The following is a 15005-nucleotide window of genomic DNA, read 5'->3' as shown; positions in this document are numbered from 1 at the left end:
ATTTATATAGTATTTTATCATGTAATTGGACATATCGGTGTGTATCATCCAAAGACGATGATAATTGTAAATTCCTTTTATGATCTGCGTTTGTCTTCCTTTGTTTTTACCTTTTGTTGGTTGGTTATGGTATGGGTTCAAATGGCTCTGAGCACTATGCAGCTTAACTTCTGAGGTCATCAGTCGCCTAGAACTTAGAACTAATTAAACCTAACTAACCTAAGGACATCACACACATCCATGCGTGAGGCAGAATTCGAACCTGCGACCGTAGCAGTCGCTCGGTTCGAGCCTGTAGCGCCTAGAACCGCAGGGCCACTCTGACCGATTGGCTTTTGTAGGTTGCTGACGCAAGACGCATATCAAACTGAGGTCTGTTAAGAAATTGTAATTATTTGTTAATTATTACTTGAGAATAGAGTTCATTATTATTATAAATATGAGTGAATAATTATTTGTAACTTTAATTTCTCTCTCAATAAGCATTATTTGTGTTAATGATTTCTTTCCACTGCAAGAAGCGCAGCCATTGATGATAGCGATTTGTATCGCGTTTTTATCTGTTTTTCTAAGGAAAGAATCAAAAGTTTGCTTGATGAAAATTAGTCTAAATAGTGCACAATATGAAAGTAATGTTTGATAAGCATTTCAAATACTTAGCCTGCTAAAAGAAAATTTACTCTAACAATAGAAAGTATCTATAAATTTCTGCCGCCATCTTAACAATTATCTCAGCGGCAAATTCAAATTACGCAACTCTGCAGACATAAATGCCGAAGGTAATAAAAACGTGCAAAAATAAATATGCACCGGTGGCCCCAAACCCATTGTAATGAAAATAATTCGAATCAGATTGGTTCTGTAAAAACCGTGCTCATAGCACGATCCATATAACAAACTTTTCTGGCTGACGTATGGAGCCGAAATTAATTATGCACGGGTTGCGAAGAATACTGTATTGTTTCAGGTAACATACGTCAGTGTTGTGCGTGGCTGATATTCGGTGGTTTTAATGATCATTTTGCTGGAGATAACTGTTTCCATCATAATCAATAGTTGTATAGAATGTGTTGTATGAACTTTGAATTAGTGACACTTACACAGCTTACAGGCAACACCTTAACACAACATTAACTTGGATTTCTTTATCAACTTGGCCAAATCTTTAACCATGAGAAAAAATTATTTAGTAATTACTCAATGTAATGAAATAATATTATCATTTTCATTAAAAATTAGTTAAATACCAAACCACTGAATAACACAGCGGACGCCACAATATCCCACAATCAGTCGCAAGAGAGGGTCCCTGTGTTGTTGTTTCATAACTAGTTTGATTCATTGTTTTTTTGCTGTAACACATCGAAGCAGTGTCTGACTGCAGCTGTGTACAGACCCATACATTTTATTTTTCTACAATGACTTGGAGGTCTGTGTTAGGGGGTAAACTAACATTAAAATGTTTTCATCCATTTGTTCTCACACGACAGTGGCGGATAGTAGAGTGGCAGTATGCTGGGTGAGTGTGTATAGAAGCGGATCTGTGTGTTGCATAAGAGAAGATTCAAAATGATGGCTGTTTGCACTGCATGACTACAGCTGTGGCTTTACTTTTCATCGATTTCTGAGCGTTGGCACCGGCGGCATGTTGTTGTGGACATCAGGACATGAGTGCATGGGATGTGTGAGTGTTTCAGCGATCCCCGATATCTGTCTATGACAACTACCATTACAGACTGGATCATAGCTTAGGTGTGCTGTGTTTAGTACTTCTCAATACATTGCACTGGGCTCTGTTTTGCAGAGGTATTTGATATGATCTCTGTTCTGCCACACAGTAGATGCTTCCTGCTTCTGAATGTTGTAGAGATAACCAATGTAGGAATTCTTTAAAAACCTAGCCACAACGTCAGAGTCCCTATTGATAGCGATCTCTGACATGTAGCCATGATGACTTATTCTACGAAGTGGCTTGCGGTTTATGTGTGTAGTGTTCAGCGCTTTTAAATACATCACAGTTGATTCTCTTGCAGATCTATTTGTTGTTATCACTATCCCACCACATGGTGGACCCTTCCTCCTCCTTCCAAATGTAGCAGAGAGGACCAGTTAAAGAATTTCATAGAGTTTTATAAATCCAGTCACAGCGTCAAATTCCCGATTGACCAGTTTATTGTTTCCGATAGTTGTATGCGAGCATGCATGCGTTTGGTATTGGCAGGCATGGCCTACACAGGTTCGGGTCTCTCTCCCAGCTGGTGCGGACAGGGCTAGCCTGTCGTTGGTGGACGGTGCCCACCTTGTGATCGCAGGTTTGTGTGATTGGTAGGACTAATTTCATCACGTATGTTCAGTGGAAATGTTGTGGTGGAGGGGGATGTTTGTGTTATCAAACATTTGTGCATGCAAGACCTCGGATATATTTAGCGCTATGTGAAAATGTCATTACCTGATTTGCGTACCATTTCCAGCCAAGAGACAAATGTTGAAAATATGTTTTATTATGAAGAAGGATAATCGTAAGGTGGAGGTGAGTGTTTAAATCTATCTATTTGACTCCTGTAAATTCTTAAGCAATTGATTTGATAGGGTAGTGCAAATGGATTGTGACACTCTATTTTTGGTATCGAAATTGTGTCATCTCTCCCTCCGTCGCCAGCATTAGTCAACAGGAACACTAGTCTGAGGAGAGATGAAAAGCTCTCTTGCGAAAGACAGAGACAGGAAGCGAGTTTAGAATTTCCCAATTAACAAAATGCCATCACTTGATGCTTTGTGTGGGGGTCACGAGATCAAAGGAGGCCGCTGTGTGATCTGCAATTAGGATACTGGACGGTTTTGATCTTCGTGGCGGCGCCATGACGATCGACACACATACGGGAGACCCCAAATGGTGGCTACCACAATGCGCTTCATTCTATTCTTGATCAGTGGACCACTTTTGCAGAGTTCAACTGTTGTGCAATATGTCCGTTGTATGTTTCTCGACCTGTATAAAATAGTTTTCTGCTGAGATCCTTGTAATTTGCCCATCTGCAGAAGTGTCGGAGGGTTATGGAATATGTCATGAGCTTTTAGATATGAAATTGTCTGATATCCTGTCTGTGGTTAGACACCAGTGTGCTTCGAAAAGTGAGGTAAAAAAAACTATCGTCGCCCCAGAACACATCCTTAGGCCTGGATATCCACCTACACAGCAGTTTTCAAGGCAGATGGTGGGGTACAGTCAGGAGTATGCTGTCCCCCACAGTCACAGCAGCTCTCAGCTCATCTTTACATCCAGCATCCTGCCTCTCCCCCCCTCCCCCCCCCCCCCCCATTGTCGTTTGTATCCTCCCTACATGAGAATGGTGTGGCATTTCTGGAGGAGGAATGTGCTGGTGTAAGCTATCGCCAGCACACTGATCGGCAAAGATGATGTGCGAAGTTCGATTAGTAGACACTGGATCAAGTGCGCATATCACAAGAGAGGGCAGAGACACACCCACAAGCAACATGCCGCCAACGCCCTCTCAACAGCATGTATTTAGGTCGCCGCTGCTGACTGCAGGCCCTCATTCACTCGCCCAGTTTGGCATCTGTCAGTTCACTCTCAGAGCGGGTTCGGTTCGTCTCAGGCTACAACAATAAATAGCAACTAGATTAGTGACTACAGTGCGACTAGTTTACTTCAACCAGAATAGTAAGTACTTTACATCAATCTGCAAGAGGACTATTACTGTTGAGCTTGTACCATGAAACATGAACTCTATTCAAGTTAAGTAACAGCTTCTTGTTCATGTAAATAAATAACTATACTAATCTACGTGTGCTTTAGTGTTGTAGAAAGAGGATACTGGCCACCCATAACAACATCCTCTCCTTTGCTTCCTTGTGCTACAAGACTCTACTGTGGCGAACGAGGATAATTCAATGGTGATCGAAGACAAGCAACTTGCGCCAAGATGTTGCTTGCTTCTCTTGTATTTTAGCTTGCAGTGATCGTGTTCAAGTGCTTCTATTTGGTAATTTGTTGTTGTCTTCTTGCATGTATTCCAGGAGAGGAGCCACAGAACTAAAAAAAATTCTCTTTTCAGAGACTTTGCTTTCTTTTTAATATAATGTATTTGTGTAAATCATGAATTCCTGCCCCATCCACTCCCCGCCCCCCTGCCTCAGCCGCAGATGGCCAATGTGGTGGAACTAACACAAGTTTTTTTCAGTTTCGGAACCAACAAATCGCTACCTTACTGATAGTGGTACAGCAACTACTGGCTACAAAACGACCAACCAACCAGCCCAACAAGTGCCACTGACCAGTATACCAACATTCCTGCAATTTAAGGAAACAGTGGAGGAATCGATTGAATACCTGACTCAGTTATAAACACATTGTCAAGTTGATCGCGTTCAAGGTACTGTCAAGTTACAATTCTTCCTTTCGACTGCGGGGTCCCCAACGTTCACATTAATACAAAAACTATTCCCAACCATGTCTGACGAATTCGTCTATGACCAAGTAATCGCTGCATTAACTTAATACTATGACCAGCAAGGCCAAGTATCTGCAGTTAGATAACAGTTCTTTCACTTGCAGAAAAGAACCAGAACAGACGTACCGCCAATGGTAGACAGAATTAACGGGCATGACTAGGAAGTGTAAACTGAAGTGTAGTTGTGGCAACTTTTACAGTGATTTAATGGTACATGATGCAATAAGCCGGCCGGAGTGGCCGAGCGGTTCTAGGCGCTACAGTGTGGAACCGCGCGACCGCTACGGTTGCAGGTTCGAATCCTGCCACGGGCATGGATGTGTGTGACGTGGTTAGGTTAGTTAGGTTTAAGTAGTTCTAAGTTCTAGGGAACTGATGACCACAGCAGTTAAGTCCCATAGTGCTCAGAGCCATTTGAACCATTTTTTTGATGCAATAACATTCAATGTCTCAGGTAGGAGTACATGGGAACAGATCTTAAAGTACTCTGATCCATCACTTCCCCAAGTATTGCAAATCTTAGAGCAATATGGTTCGACTGCCATAGTAGCCGACAAGTTTGACCAGGCACCGATTTGCCGGGTCGAGTCGCCCCTTGATCACGAGCGCCCCAAACAGCCACAACACCGAGCGCGTACATAGCCGCGCGGACAGCCACGTAGACATGTAAGCAGGCCTATGAGTTAAGTGACATATTACCGTAGATGTTTTGCTCGCCATAAAAGACAGGACTGCCCACCACATAACGCAACATGTTACACATGTGACAAAACAGGTCATATACAAGCACTTTGTTTGCAACGGCACAAAAACGTCAATTTTGCCCACTCCCGAAAAAAACAGGCTCGTGCACATGCAGTGAACGCTGTGTTTTCAGAACCTACAACAGGTTCTGACACAAATAAGATTAAGGTTGTGCCTCCTTCTCGCCCTAGTGCTTTGCAACGACGTTCTAACAAACTATTTGTTTCATTACAAACTGCTGGCTGTCGTGTGGACTTCCTATTAGGCACAGGTGCCTCAGTGACTTGGCTTAATCGCGTCACATACTAAGAGTTAGGCTCACCACGCCTTTCTAAATCCAGCAGGGACCTCAGCAGGGAAATTCCAGTGCTTGGACAGTGTGGTTTGCCTCCCACTTACAAATCTCATACTAGGACAGTGAATTTTACTCTGTTGAAATCAGGAGACAGTGAGAACATATTCTGTTTAGATGCCTTTAATTTGTTTGGACTTAGCGTCCGAGACAATATACTTTCAGTGTCTGCTTTTGAACCAAAGGACAATGCTTAAAGAATTCCCTGAACTACTGAAATATTTTCAGAAGGAATGGGAAAAGCCAATAACTTTGTAGTGCATGTTACATTGAAAGACAATGCAGAGCCCATAAAAAATAAAGCAGATGAGCTATTAGTGTGTTTAGATGACCCCAAAAATAAGAATGAGATTGATATACTCTGTCTTTCTGAACACCATGTAACTGTTGGGACGGATAGTGTAAGTATAAATGGGTATAATTTAGCATCTTACACTTGTCGATCATGGATGGATAAAGGAGGAGTTGCCATTTTCGTAAAACAAGGGTATAAATACAAAAATATAGAAGTTAGCAAATTTTGTGTCGATCAGTACTTTGAGGTTTGTGCATGTGAACTTCAGGTAGATAATGTAGTATTGATATTAGCAACAGTATACAGATCCCCATTAGGAGAGCCAGCCGGTGTGGCCGAGCGGTTCTAGGCGCTACAGTCTGGAACCTCGCGACCGCTACGTCGCAGGTTCGAATCCTGCCTCGGGCATGGATGTGTGTGATGTCGTTAGGTTAGTTAGGTTTAAGTAGTTCTAAGTTCTAGGTGACTGATGACCTCAGAAGTTAAGTCGCATAGTGCTCAGAGCCATTTGAACCATTTTGAACCCATTAGGAGACTGGGAGCTAATAATAAAAAAGTTTGACTCCCTATTATGCTGTCTGTCAGACAAAAAGAAGAAGTTATGAATCTGCAGATATTTCATTGTAAACTTTCTAAGTAATTCCGGTAGGAAAAGTGAACTAGAAGTGTTATTAACAACATATAACTTAGAATCAGTGGTCAATTTCCCTACACGTATAGCTCAAGACAATAGAACTCTAATAGATAATGTATTTGTACAGAAAGAGGATGTAAAACAAACACATGCTTTCCCTGTGGTAAATGGATTGTCAGACCAAGTTGCAGAACTGATTAACTTACAGTTCGCCCCCGTTAGCTGAGTGGTTCAGTCAGTCTGCTTTCGTCCGGTGAGCGGCGAGGACGTCATGTTTACGTCCCGTCCGCAGAGTCGCGAGCGCGTAGTCTGTTTACTTCCTCGCCGCCGCTAGTACTCGCGTCCGTTGACATTGAGTCGCCATGGCTCATTCGTACAGAAAAGCGACCATCAAGATCAGTTTTCAGCCCGACTATGCACGACCACGAGCCTTTGAAATCGAACGATTCATCCGTGACGAAGTTCAAATACCAACACATCACATCATCGGTATCCATCTATCCATCACAGGTAGCGTCGTTTACGTCAAGATGGTCGATGACGAGTTATGTCACGCAGTTGTAAACAGATGCGCGAACACTCTCAAGTTCAAACACTCCCATGGTCACATCGGCGAGGTTACCGTTGACCATGCTGGACTAGGATTACGCACACTAAGAGTCTTCGAACTCCGTTCGAAGTGCCACATGGGACGGTAATTAGCCACGTGGCCGAAAAATGGAACACCTTCGAGACGTACCAGGTCCTCAACGACGTCCGACAAGTCAAAATTGAATTAAAGAAACATGTGCCATCCTACTTAGTCATGGGCGACTATCGAGCAATCGTAATGTACGATGGACAACCTCGGACTTGTTCTGTTGCGGCCAGGAGGCTCATGTACGCTCGGCGTGTATTCAGCGTCGGGTTACACAAATTCCATTACATGACACGGCACCACCTCCTGCGCTCACGGCCCTCACCCTCAATTACGCAGGGGTGACACGATTGACCGCCATGACAGACGAAAAACCACTTGGAAGACAGGAAGCGTTAGAATGCACACCTGTCGCCAGTCCTGGATTGACCAACAACATTACGGTGTCCGTAGAGATTGACGAACGCTGCCCATCGACTCCACATGAAGATTCGGACGAGAGAGTGGAACTCGACGCTAGGGTTGTACCAACCTCTGCTTTTCTCCCTGGGGGGATGCGATATGGGAACCACAAACTCTTTCGGACCCAGAAACCCACGTCCGCAAACAAAGGTCACCGAGAAAACATAAAAAGCGACATCGCACACCCTCAGACGATTGCCTACAGCGTACGTCTTCTCCAGTTGACGACCGGAGGGCCGACGAGACGACGAGGAAAATGGATGACACAGGATCGCCCTCACCTGTCACTTTGACTGATTTTGACATACCCGATTCCGCTCTCTCGGGTAAACAGATCACAAGCACAGTGCCCGCCGTTGGTGCACAACCAGAAACAACTGCGGATTCACCCTTAGTCGCTCAGCCCACAAGTGTTCTACCGCAGCCACCGTTAACTTACGGACCTTGGGTGGATGACATTGAAGACGATTCTACGCCGGCTGTGGTGGATGAGGAGAGGGGTTTCTCCTCCCACACCTCGGCCCCTCCCGAGTAGCAACAGATGACGGCGCGGACGCGGCCTGCAGATTACAGGTCCCACCTTTTACGTCTACGCTGACGGCGGCCCCCACTGCAGGATACGATCCGCAGACCTATCGCTTAACGACCATTAACATTAACACCATTCGGACATGTTCGAAGTTGTCGCTGCTCCAAGACATGCTCAATGCAGCAGAAGTTGACATTGTCTTTCTCCAGGAAGTCTTCGTCGCCGATTTCCCGGGTGTGCATGGTTATAAGGCTCATGTGTCCCACGCCTCGCCAACAGTGGAGTCGCAGTTCTCCTCAGAGAGGGCCTCGAGGCAGACGAAGTCCGATATCTCCCCGACGCTAGAGGAATGGCCGTAACGGTGATAGGCGTCCGGTTTATCAATGTGTACGCCCCTTCCGGAACGAATCGCCGTCGTCACCGATCGTCTTCTTCGCAGAAGGAATAGCACCGCTTTTTCAGGCCGGGCACGATGACTTGATATTAGGGGGCGAATTCAATTGCACCCAAGCACCTAAAGATCAGCCGCCACGCCATTCACCGTGCCCTGAACTTGGGACGCTCATCGGCGATCTCCAGCTGGTAGATACAAGGGAACATGTCCGAGGAAATCGACCGGGATACACCCAATTTCGCGAGTCACTCGTCTAGTCGCATCGATAGGATTTACGTCTCCCGTTCTCTCGCGGCAACGGTGAGTGATGCGGAGATGTGGCCTTCTCTGATCACGAGGCCTATATATGTGCAGTCACCCTTCGTCGCCAACGGGTGTGGCGCAGCCGACATCCCTGGAAATTTAACCTTGCTCATCTCGCTTCTCCTGATTGTCGACACGCCATCGAAGACACGTGGAGTTTGTGCGTCAGCCGCCTACCGACGTATCCTACACCGATTAGTTGGTGGTTAAACTGCGCCAAGCCTCCGGAGAACCTTTATTACATATGGTCGTGAGACTGCTGCTTGGAGGCGGCAGACCCTCGATTTTTATTTCACCGTCCTTCGCGAATGCGCCTCCTTGCCATCCACACGGGAACGACAGATGACAGTACAGCGTGCGAAGGCACGGATAGTAGCCCATATGCGCCGACACCTCGAAGGGACGATCGTCCGAGCGCGAACACAAGACAGACTCGCAACGGAACGACCCTCCATGTACCACGTCATTCGAGAACGTACACTGTGAAGACGGGTGCTAAACATGCCATCACCAATGAGGACGGTCATCACTCCACACAACGCGACATTGGTGCAGCCTTCTTCGACCATTACGCACGACTTTATTCTGCTCAACGTTCTGACCCGATGACAGTGGCAGGAGTCTCACAATTGGTTTACGGCATTGTCCCACAGGATTTACAAACTGAATTATTGAACGACAATACAGAAGACGAAGTTATCGACGCCATAGGTAAAGGAGCGGCGAATAAGTCTCCTGGCCCCGACGGGCTCCCTGTGGTGTTTTATAGAACTTTCCAGTATTTACTGGATACCAAGTTGACAGACATCTGTCGGGAGCTTACGTCCCCCGTGGTGCCGCTCCCCGCGACCTTCGTAGAAGGAATAATTATACCGGTTCACAAACCTAAAGGTGGGGCTCGAATACGAGATAACTGCCTGCTAACACTCGTCAAATGCGACATGAAGATATTCGCCAGACTACTAGCAAATCGTCTACGACTGACCCTACCTTACATCATCTCACCAGATCAGACTTCCCTAGGGGGTATCAACAACATCCACACAGCACTGTGTCGATACCGTGACATAGTAGCCCCAGCCAGGGCACGCTGCATCCCGGGAGTGCTGGCATCACTAGATTTTAGCCAATCTTTTGATCGAGTGGATCACGCGTACCTAACGTACGTTCTCCAGCACATGCAATACCCACAGCAATTCACAGACGTCGTGATGCCCCTCCTCCGAGAGGAGGCGTCTCTCGCAGTCCCTCCAGATTTTCCGTTCCGTGCGTCAAGGCTGCCTCTTGTCGACGTTACTATATGCCCTGGCACTGGAACCGCTCCTCTGTGGCCCCCGTCAACGCCTCACCGGTCTCACCTTAGGTGACGTCACATTTCGCTGTACAGCATATGCAGACGACCTGGTTCTCGTGTTCCGCAATCGCGACGATGTAATCAGCGCACTTGAATGGATTACCACGTACGGTGTGGCTTCCGGCAGCTGTCTCAACGTCACCAAATCGGTCGCCATGGCCATAGGAAACGGGTTGACCCCAGCGTGGATCGAACCCTTACAGCTTCGTGGCACTATCAAATGTCTCGCAATAGAGTTTCACGACGACATATGTCGCACTGCGGCGCTTAACTACCGCCGCTTATTACAACAAACTCGGGTCCAGATCTTCAACCTTCGTCTGCGGACCCTCGACATTCTTCAAAGGACACACTTTGTCAATGTTTACCTCGCATCGCGCCTTCCACACATAGTGCGCGTCCTTCCAGTACCGTTACTGATGGCGTTCCCCCCAGAAAGAGGAGGTCTTGGTCTAGTCCATGTCCACGACAGAGCTGTGGCCCTGTATGTCATCTCACACATCAAGCTGTGGCGCCACCACCCGGAAAGTTTGACAGGTTTGTTGCTGGAGTCCTTAGCTCCCCCCTCTCTTATGCCCCCACTGACGACGCAAGACATACCCCCACCCTTCTACAACTTTGGGAACTTTTACATTGAACACAACTATGTCTGTATCGCAGTACCACTGACGAAACATGCGTCGGCGCGGGATATATATCATGCCCTACAGCAACGGCGCTCACCAACCATCGTCGAGACCAAAAGCTCTCAGGTTAATTGGAAGGTTGTGTGGCGGACTATACACACAGTTACACTCGATACAGACGTCCAATCCACATGGTACATCACAGTCAATGGTAAACAGATCACCCAATCACCCCTCCACAAGATAAATATGGCGGAATCGCCTCTATGTGTAGACTGGGGTGCCAGACACGGACGAACACCGTCTCACATGTGGCGCGGCAGAAGACATATGGCGCTTGGTGCGACAAATTTTGTGGTATTTTCTACGAGTGACTCCGGAACACATTACACCTCGACTTCTACTATTTCCGGATCAACAGTATTTCCCGTCCACCAAAACCAATGCAGTCACTTGGATCCGTGGGCATGCAGTACACTACTTATTTCACGATGGACCGAAAGATGTATTCGACTTTTGGAACTAACTACAAGAACGTCATTGCAAGATCATATGGAACCCAAAATACGGACAGTAATTTTCTAATTAATTAGGGAGTGTCCTACGCGACCCTTCACGCAGCCTGGTCATCAACAGGTAGGAGAAGACACCCATTGAGTGAGCTGACAAGAGTAAGTTCTATTCTCGGTGGAATAACATACAACATATGTGAAGACGTACCTGGATGATGAAGTGTAAGGAGCGTAGCGACGCACCCTTCTGCATCATGTATGCAACACTTTTTTTTTCTTTTTTTTTTCGTTTTCCTCATATACATTACCTCGGTGTAGGAACGTGCCGAGATATTGTTTTGTTTACTCAGCGCACAATGCGGTGTTACGACATTTATTTTTGTTGTGGTATAAAGTAAAACCAAATTAAGAATACATTAAAAATATTAACTACAAATAAAAAAAAGTGGTCAGCGCGACAGAATGTCAATCCTAAGGGCCCGGGTTCGATTCCTGGCTGGGTTGGAGATTTTTCTCCTCTCAGGGACTGGGTGTTGTGTTGTCCTAATCATCATCATTTCATCCCTATCGACGCGCAAGTCGCCGAAGTGGCGTCAAATCGAATGACTTGCGCCCGGCGAACGGTCTACCCGACAGGAGGCACTAATCACACATTTACATTAACTTACAAAACCTAACAGGGTGTACTGTTCAGAAATCATTAAGAAAAAGTGTGAGGTTGCTCAACCTGGTATCTATAGAGCACTTGAGAGAAAGTTTAAGAAATGTTAATTGGGGAGCTGTATATAATGAACCAAATGCTAGTGATAAATGCAACATATTTCTTGATAAATTTCTATCCCTTTTTGAACATTGTATCCTAAAGAAAATTACTTAATGTAACACCACACACTTTTCAAACAAACTTGGGATTACTACTGGTATTAAAGTGTCTTCAGAAAGAAAAAGAAAATTCTATGAGACAGCAAGAACTAGTAAAGATTCAGAAGTAGTTTTACACTATAAAGATTATTGTAACACACTGAGAAAAGTTGTAAGGAAATCAATAAATAAGTATGTTAGAGAAGAAATTAACAACTCCAGCAATAAAATAAAATCAGTATGCTGTTAGGAGAGAGACAGGAAAAGTAACCACTGGGGTAGGTAGTACCACTATTAAAGAGAATGAGACCATCCTAACCAACGGTACACAAGTAGCTAATGTATTTAACAACAATTTCTTAAGTGTATGAGAAAAAATTGGTGAGAATAGTTCAAAAGAAAAAGCCAGGCAGTGCATGGAAGAGTGAGTTTTGAAAAAAATTTAGTCAGATTAAGTTTTACTAACAACCTCTTGTGAAATAAGTAAAATTATTAAATCTTTGAAAAATAAATGTTCTGTTGGAGAAGAGTCCATCTCTAATAAGATATTAAAATAATGTGGAGCAATTACAGCTGATGTTCTGAGTCACATGTGTAATGCATCACTAACTCAAGGTATTTTTCCAGACAGGTTAAAATATGCTACCGTCAGGCCTCTCTACAAAAAGGGGGAAACCACAGATGTCAATAATCAATGACCAGTATCCTTGCTTCCAGAATTTTCAAAAATCTTCAAGAAAAATGTACTCAAGCGTGGTTAGCCATCTCAACAGTAAATGGGTACTTTGTAAATCACAGTTTGGATTTCAAAAATGCTGTTCTACTGAGACAGTGATATACAATTTCACTGTCCACATAATAGAGTCTTTATATAGTAAAATGTCACCAATAGGAATTTTCTGTAACTTGTCCAAAGCATTTGATTGTGTGAACCATGACATTATGTTACAGAAATTACAATTCTACAGTATAAATGGAATAGCATATGAGTGGTTTAAGTCATACCTACAGAACAGTAAACAAAAAATTCTTTATATGGGTCAAGTGATTTAAATAAGTTTGCAACCTCATCTAACTGGGTTGAAATTAAATTAGGTGTTCCACAGGGTTCAATCATGGGTTCCCTTATGTTCTCGATATACAGGGTGTTACAAAAAGGTACGGCCAAACTTTCAGGAAACATTCCTCACACACAAAGAAAGAAAATATGTTATGTGGACATGTGACTGGAAACGCTTACTTTCCATGTTAGAGCTCATTTTATTACTTCTCTTCTAATCGCATTAATCATGGAATGGAAACACACAGCAACAGAATGTACCAGCGTGACTTCAAACACTTTGTTACAGGAAATGTTCAAAATGTCCTCTGTTAGCGAGGATACATGCATCCATCCTCCATTGCATGGAATCCCTGATGCACTGATGCAGCCCTGGAGGATGGCGTATTGTATCACAGCCGTCCACAATACGAGCACGAAGAGTCTCTACATTTGGTACTGGGGTTGCGTAGACAAGAGCTTTCAAATGCCCCCATAAATGAAAGTCAAGAGGGTTGAGGTCAGGGGAGCGTGAAGGCCATGGAATTGGTCCGCCTCTACCAATCCATCAGTCACCGAATCTGTTGTTGAGAAGTGTACAAACACTTTGACTGAAATGTGCAGGAGCTCCATCGTGCATGAACCACATGTTGTGTCGTACTTGTAAAGGCACATGTTCTAGCAGCACAGATAGAGTATCCCGTATGAAATCATGATAACGTGCTCCATTGAGCGTAGGTGGAAGAACATGGGGCCCAATCAAGACATCACCAACAATGTCTGCCCAAACGTTCACAGAAAATCTGTATTGATGACGTGATTGCACAATTGCGTGCGGATTCTCGTCAGCCCACACATGTTGATTGTGAAAATTTACAAGTTGATCACGTTGGAATGAAGCCTCATCCGTAAAGAGAACATTTGCACTGAAATGAGGATTGACACATTGTTGGTTGAACCATTCGCAGAAGTGTACCCGTGGAGGCCAATCAGCTGCTGATAGTGCCTGCACGCGCTGTACATGGTACGGAAACAAGTGGTTCTCCCGTAGCACTCTCCATACAGTGACGTGGTCAACGTTTCCCTGTGCAGCAGCAACTTCTCTGACGCTGACATTAGGGTTATCGTCAACTGCACGAAGAATTGCCTCGTCCATTGCAGGTGTCCTCGTCGTTCTAGGTCTTCCCCAGTCGCGAGTCATAGGCTGGAATGTTCCGTGCTCCCTAAGACGCCGATCAATTGCTTCGAACGTCTTCCTGTCGTTACTCCTTCGTTCTGGAAATCTTTCTCGATACAAACGTACCGCGCCACGGCTATTGCACCGTGCTAATCCATACATCAAATGGGCATCTGCCAACTCTGCATTTGTAAACATTGCACTGACTGCAAAACCACGTTCGTGATGAACACTAACTTGTTGATGCTACGTACTGATGTGCTTGATGCTAGTACTGTAGAGCAATGAGTCTCATGTCAACACAAGCACCAAAGTCAACATTACCTTCCTTCAATTGGGCCAACTGGCGGTGAATCGAGGAAGTGCAGTACATACTGACGAAACTAAAATGAACTCTAACATGGAAATTAAGCATTTCTGGACACATGTCCACATAACATCTTTTCTTTATTTGTGTGTGAGGAATATTTCCTGAAAGTTTGACCGTACCTTTTTGTAACACCCTGTATGTGAACGACCGCCCTTCTTATCTGAAACAAGAAGCTGAACTGACACTGTTTGCTGATGATACAAGCATCATTATTAATCCAGTTAAAGAAACTCCAATTGAAAAT

This window comes from Schistocerca serialis, chromosome 6 (assembly GCF_023864345.2).
Source record: "Schistocerca serialis cubense isolate TAMUIC-IGC-003099 chromosome 6, iqSchSeri2.2, whole genome shotgun sequence".
Classification (NCBI taxonomy): Eukaryota; Metazoa; Arthropoda; class Insecta; order Orthoptera; family Acrididae; genus Schistocerca; species Schistocerca serialis.
Note: the sequence above shows the minus strand (reverse complement) of the source record.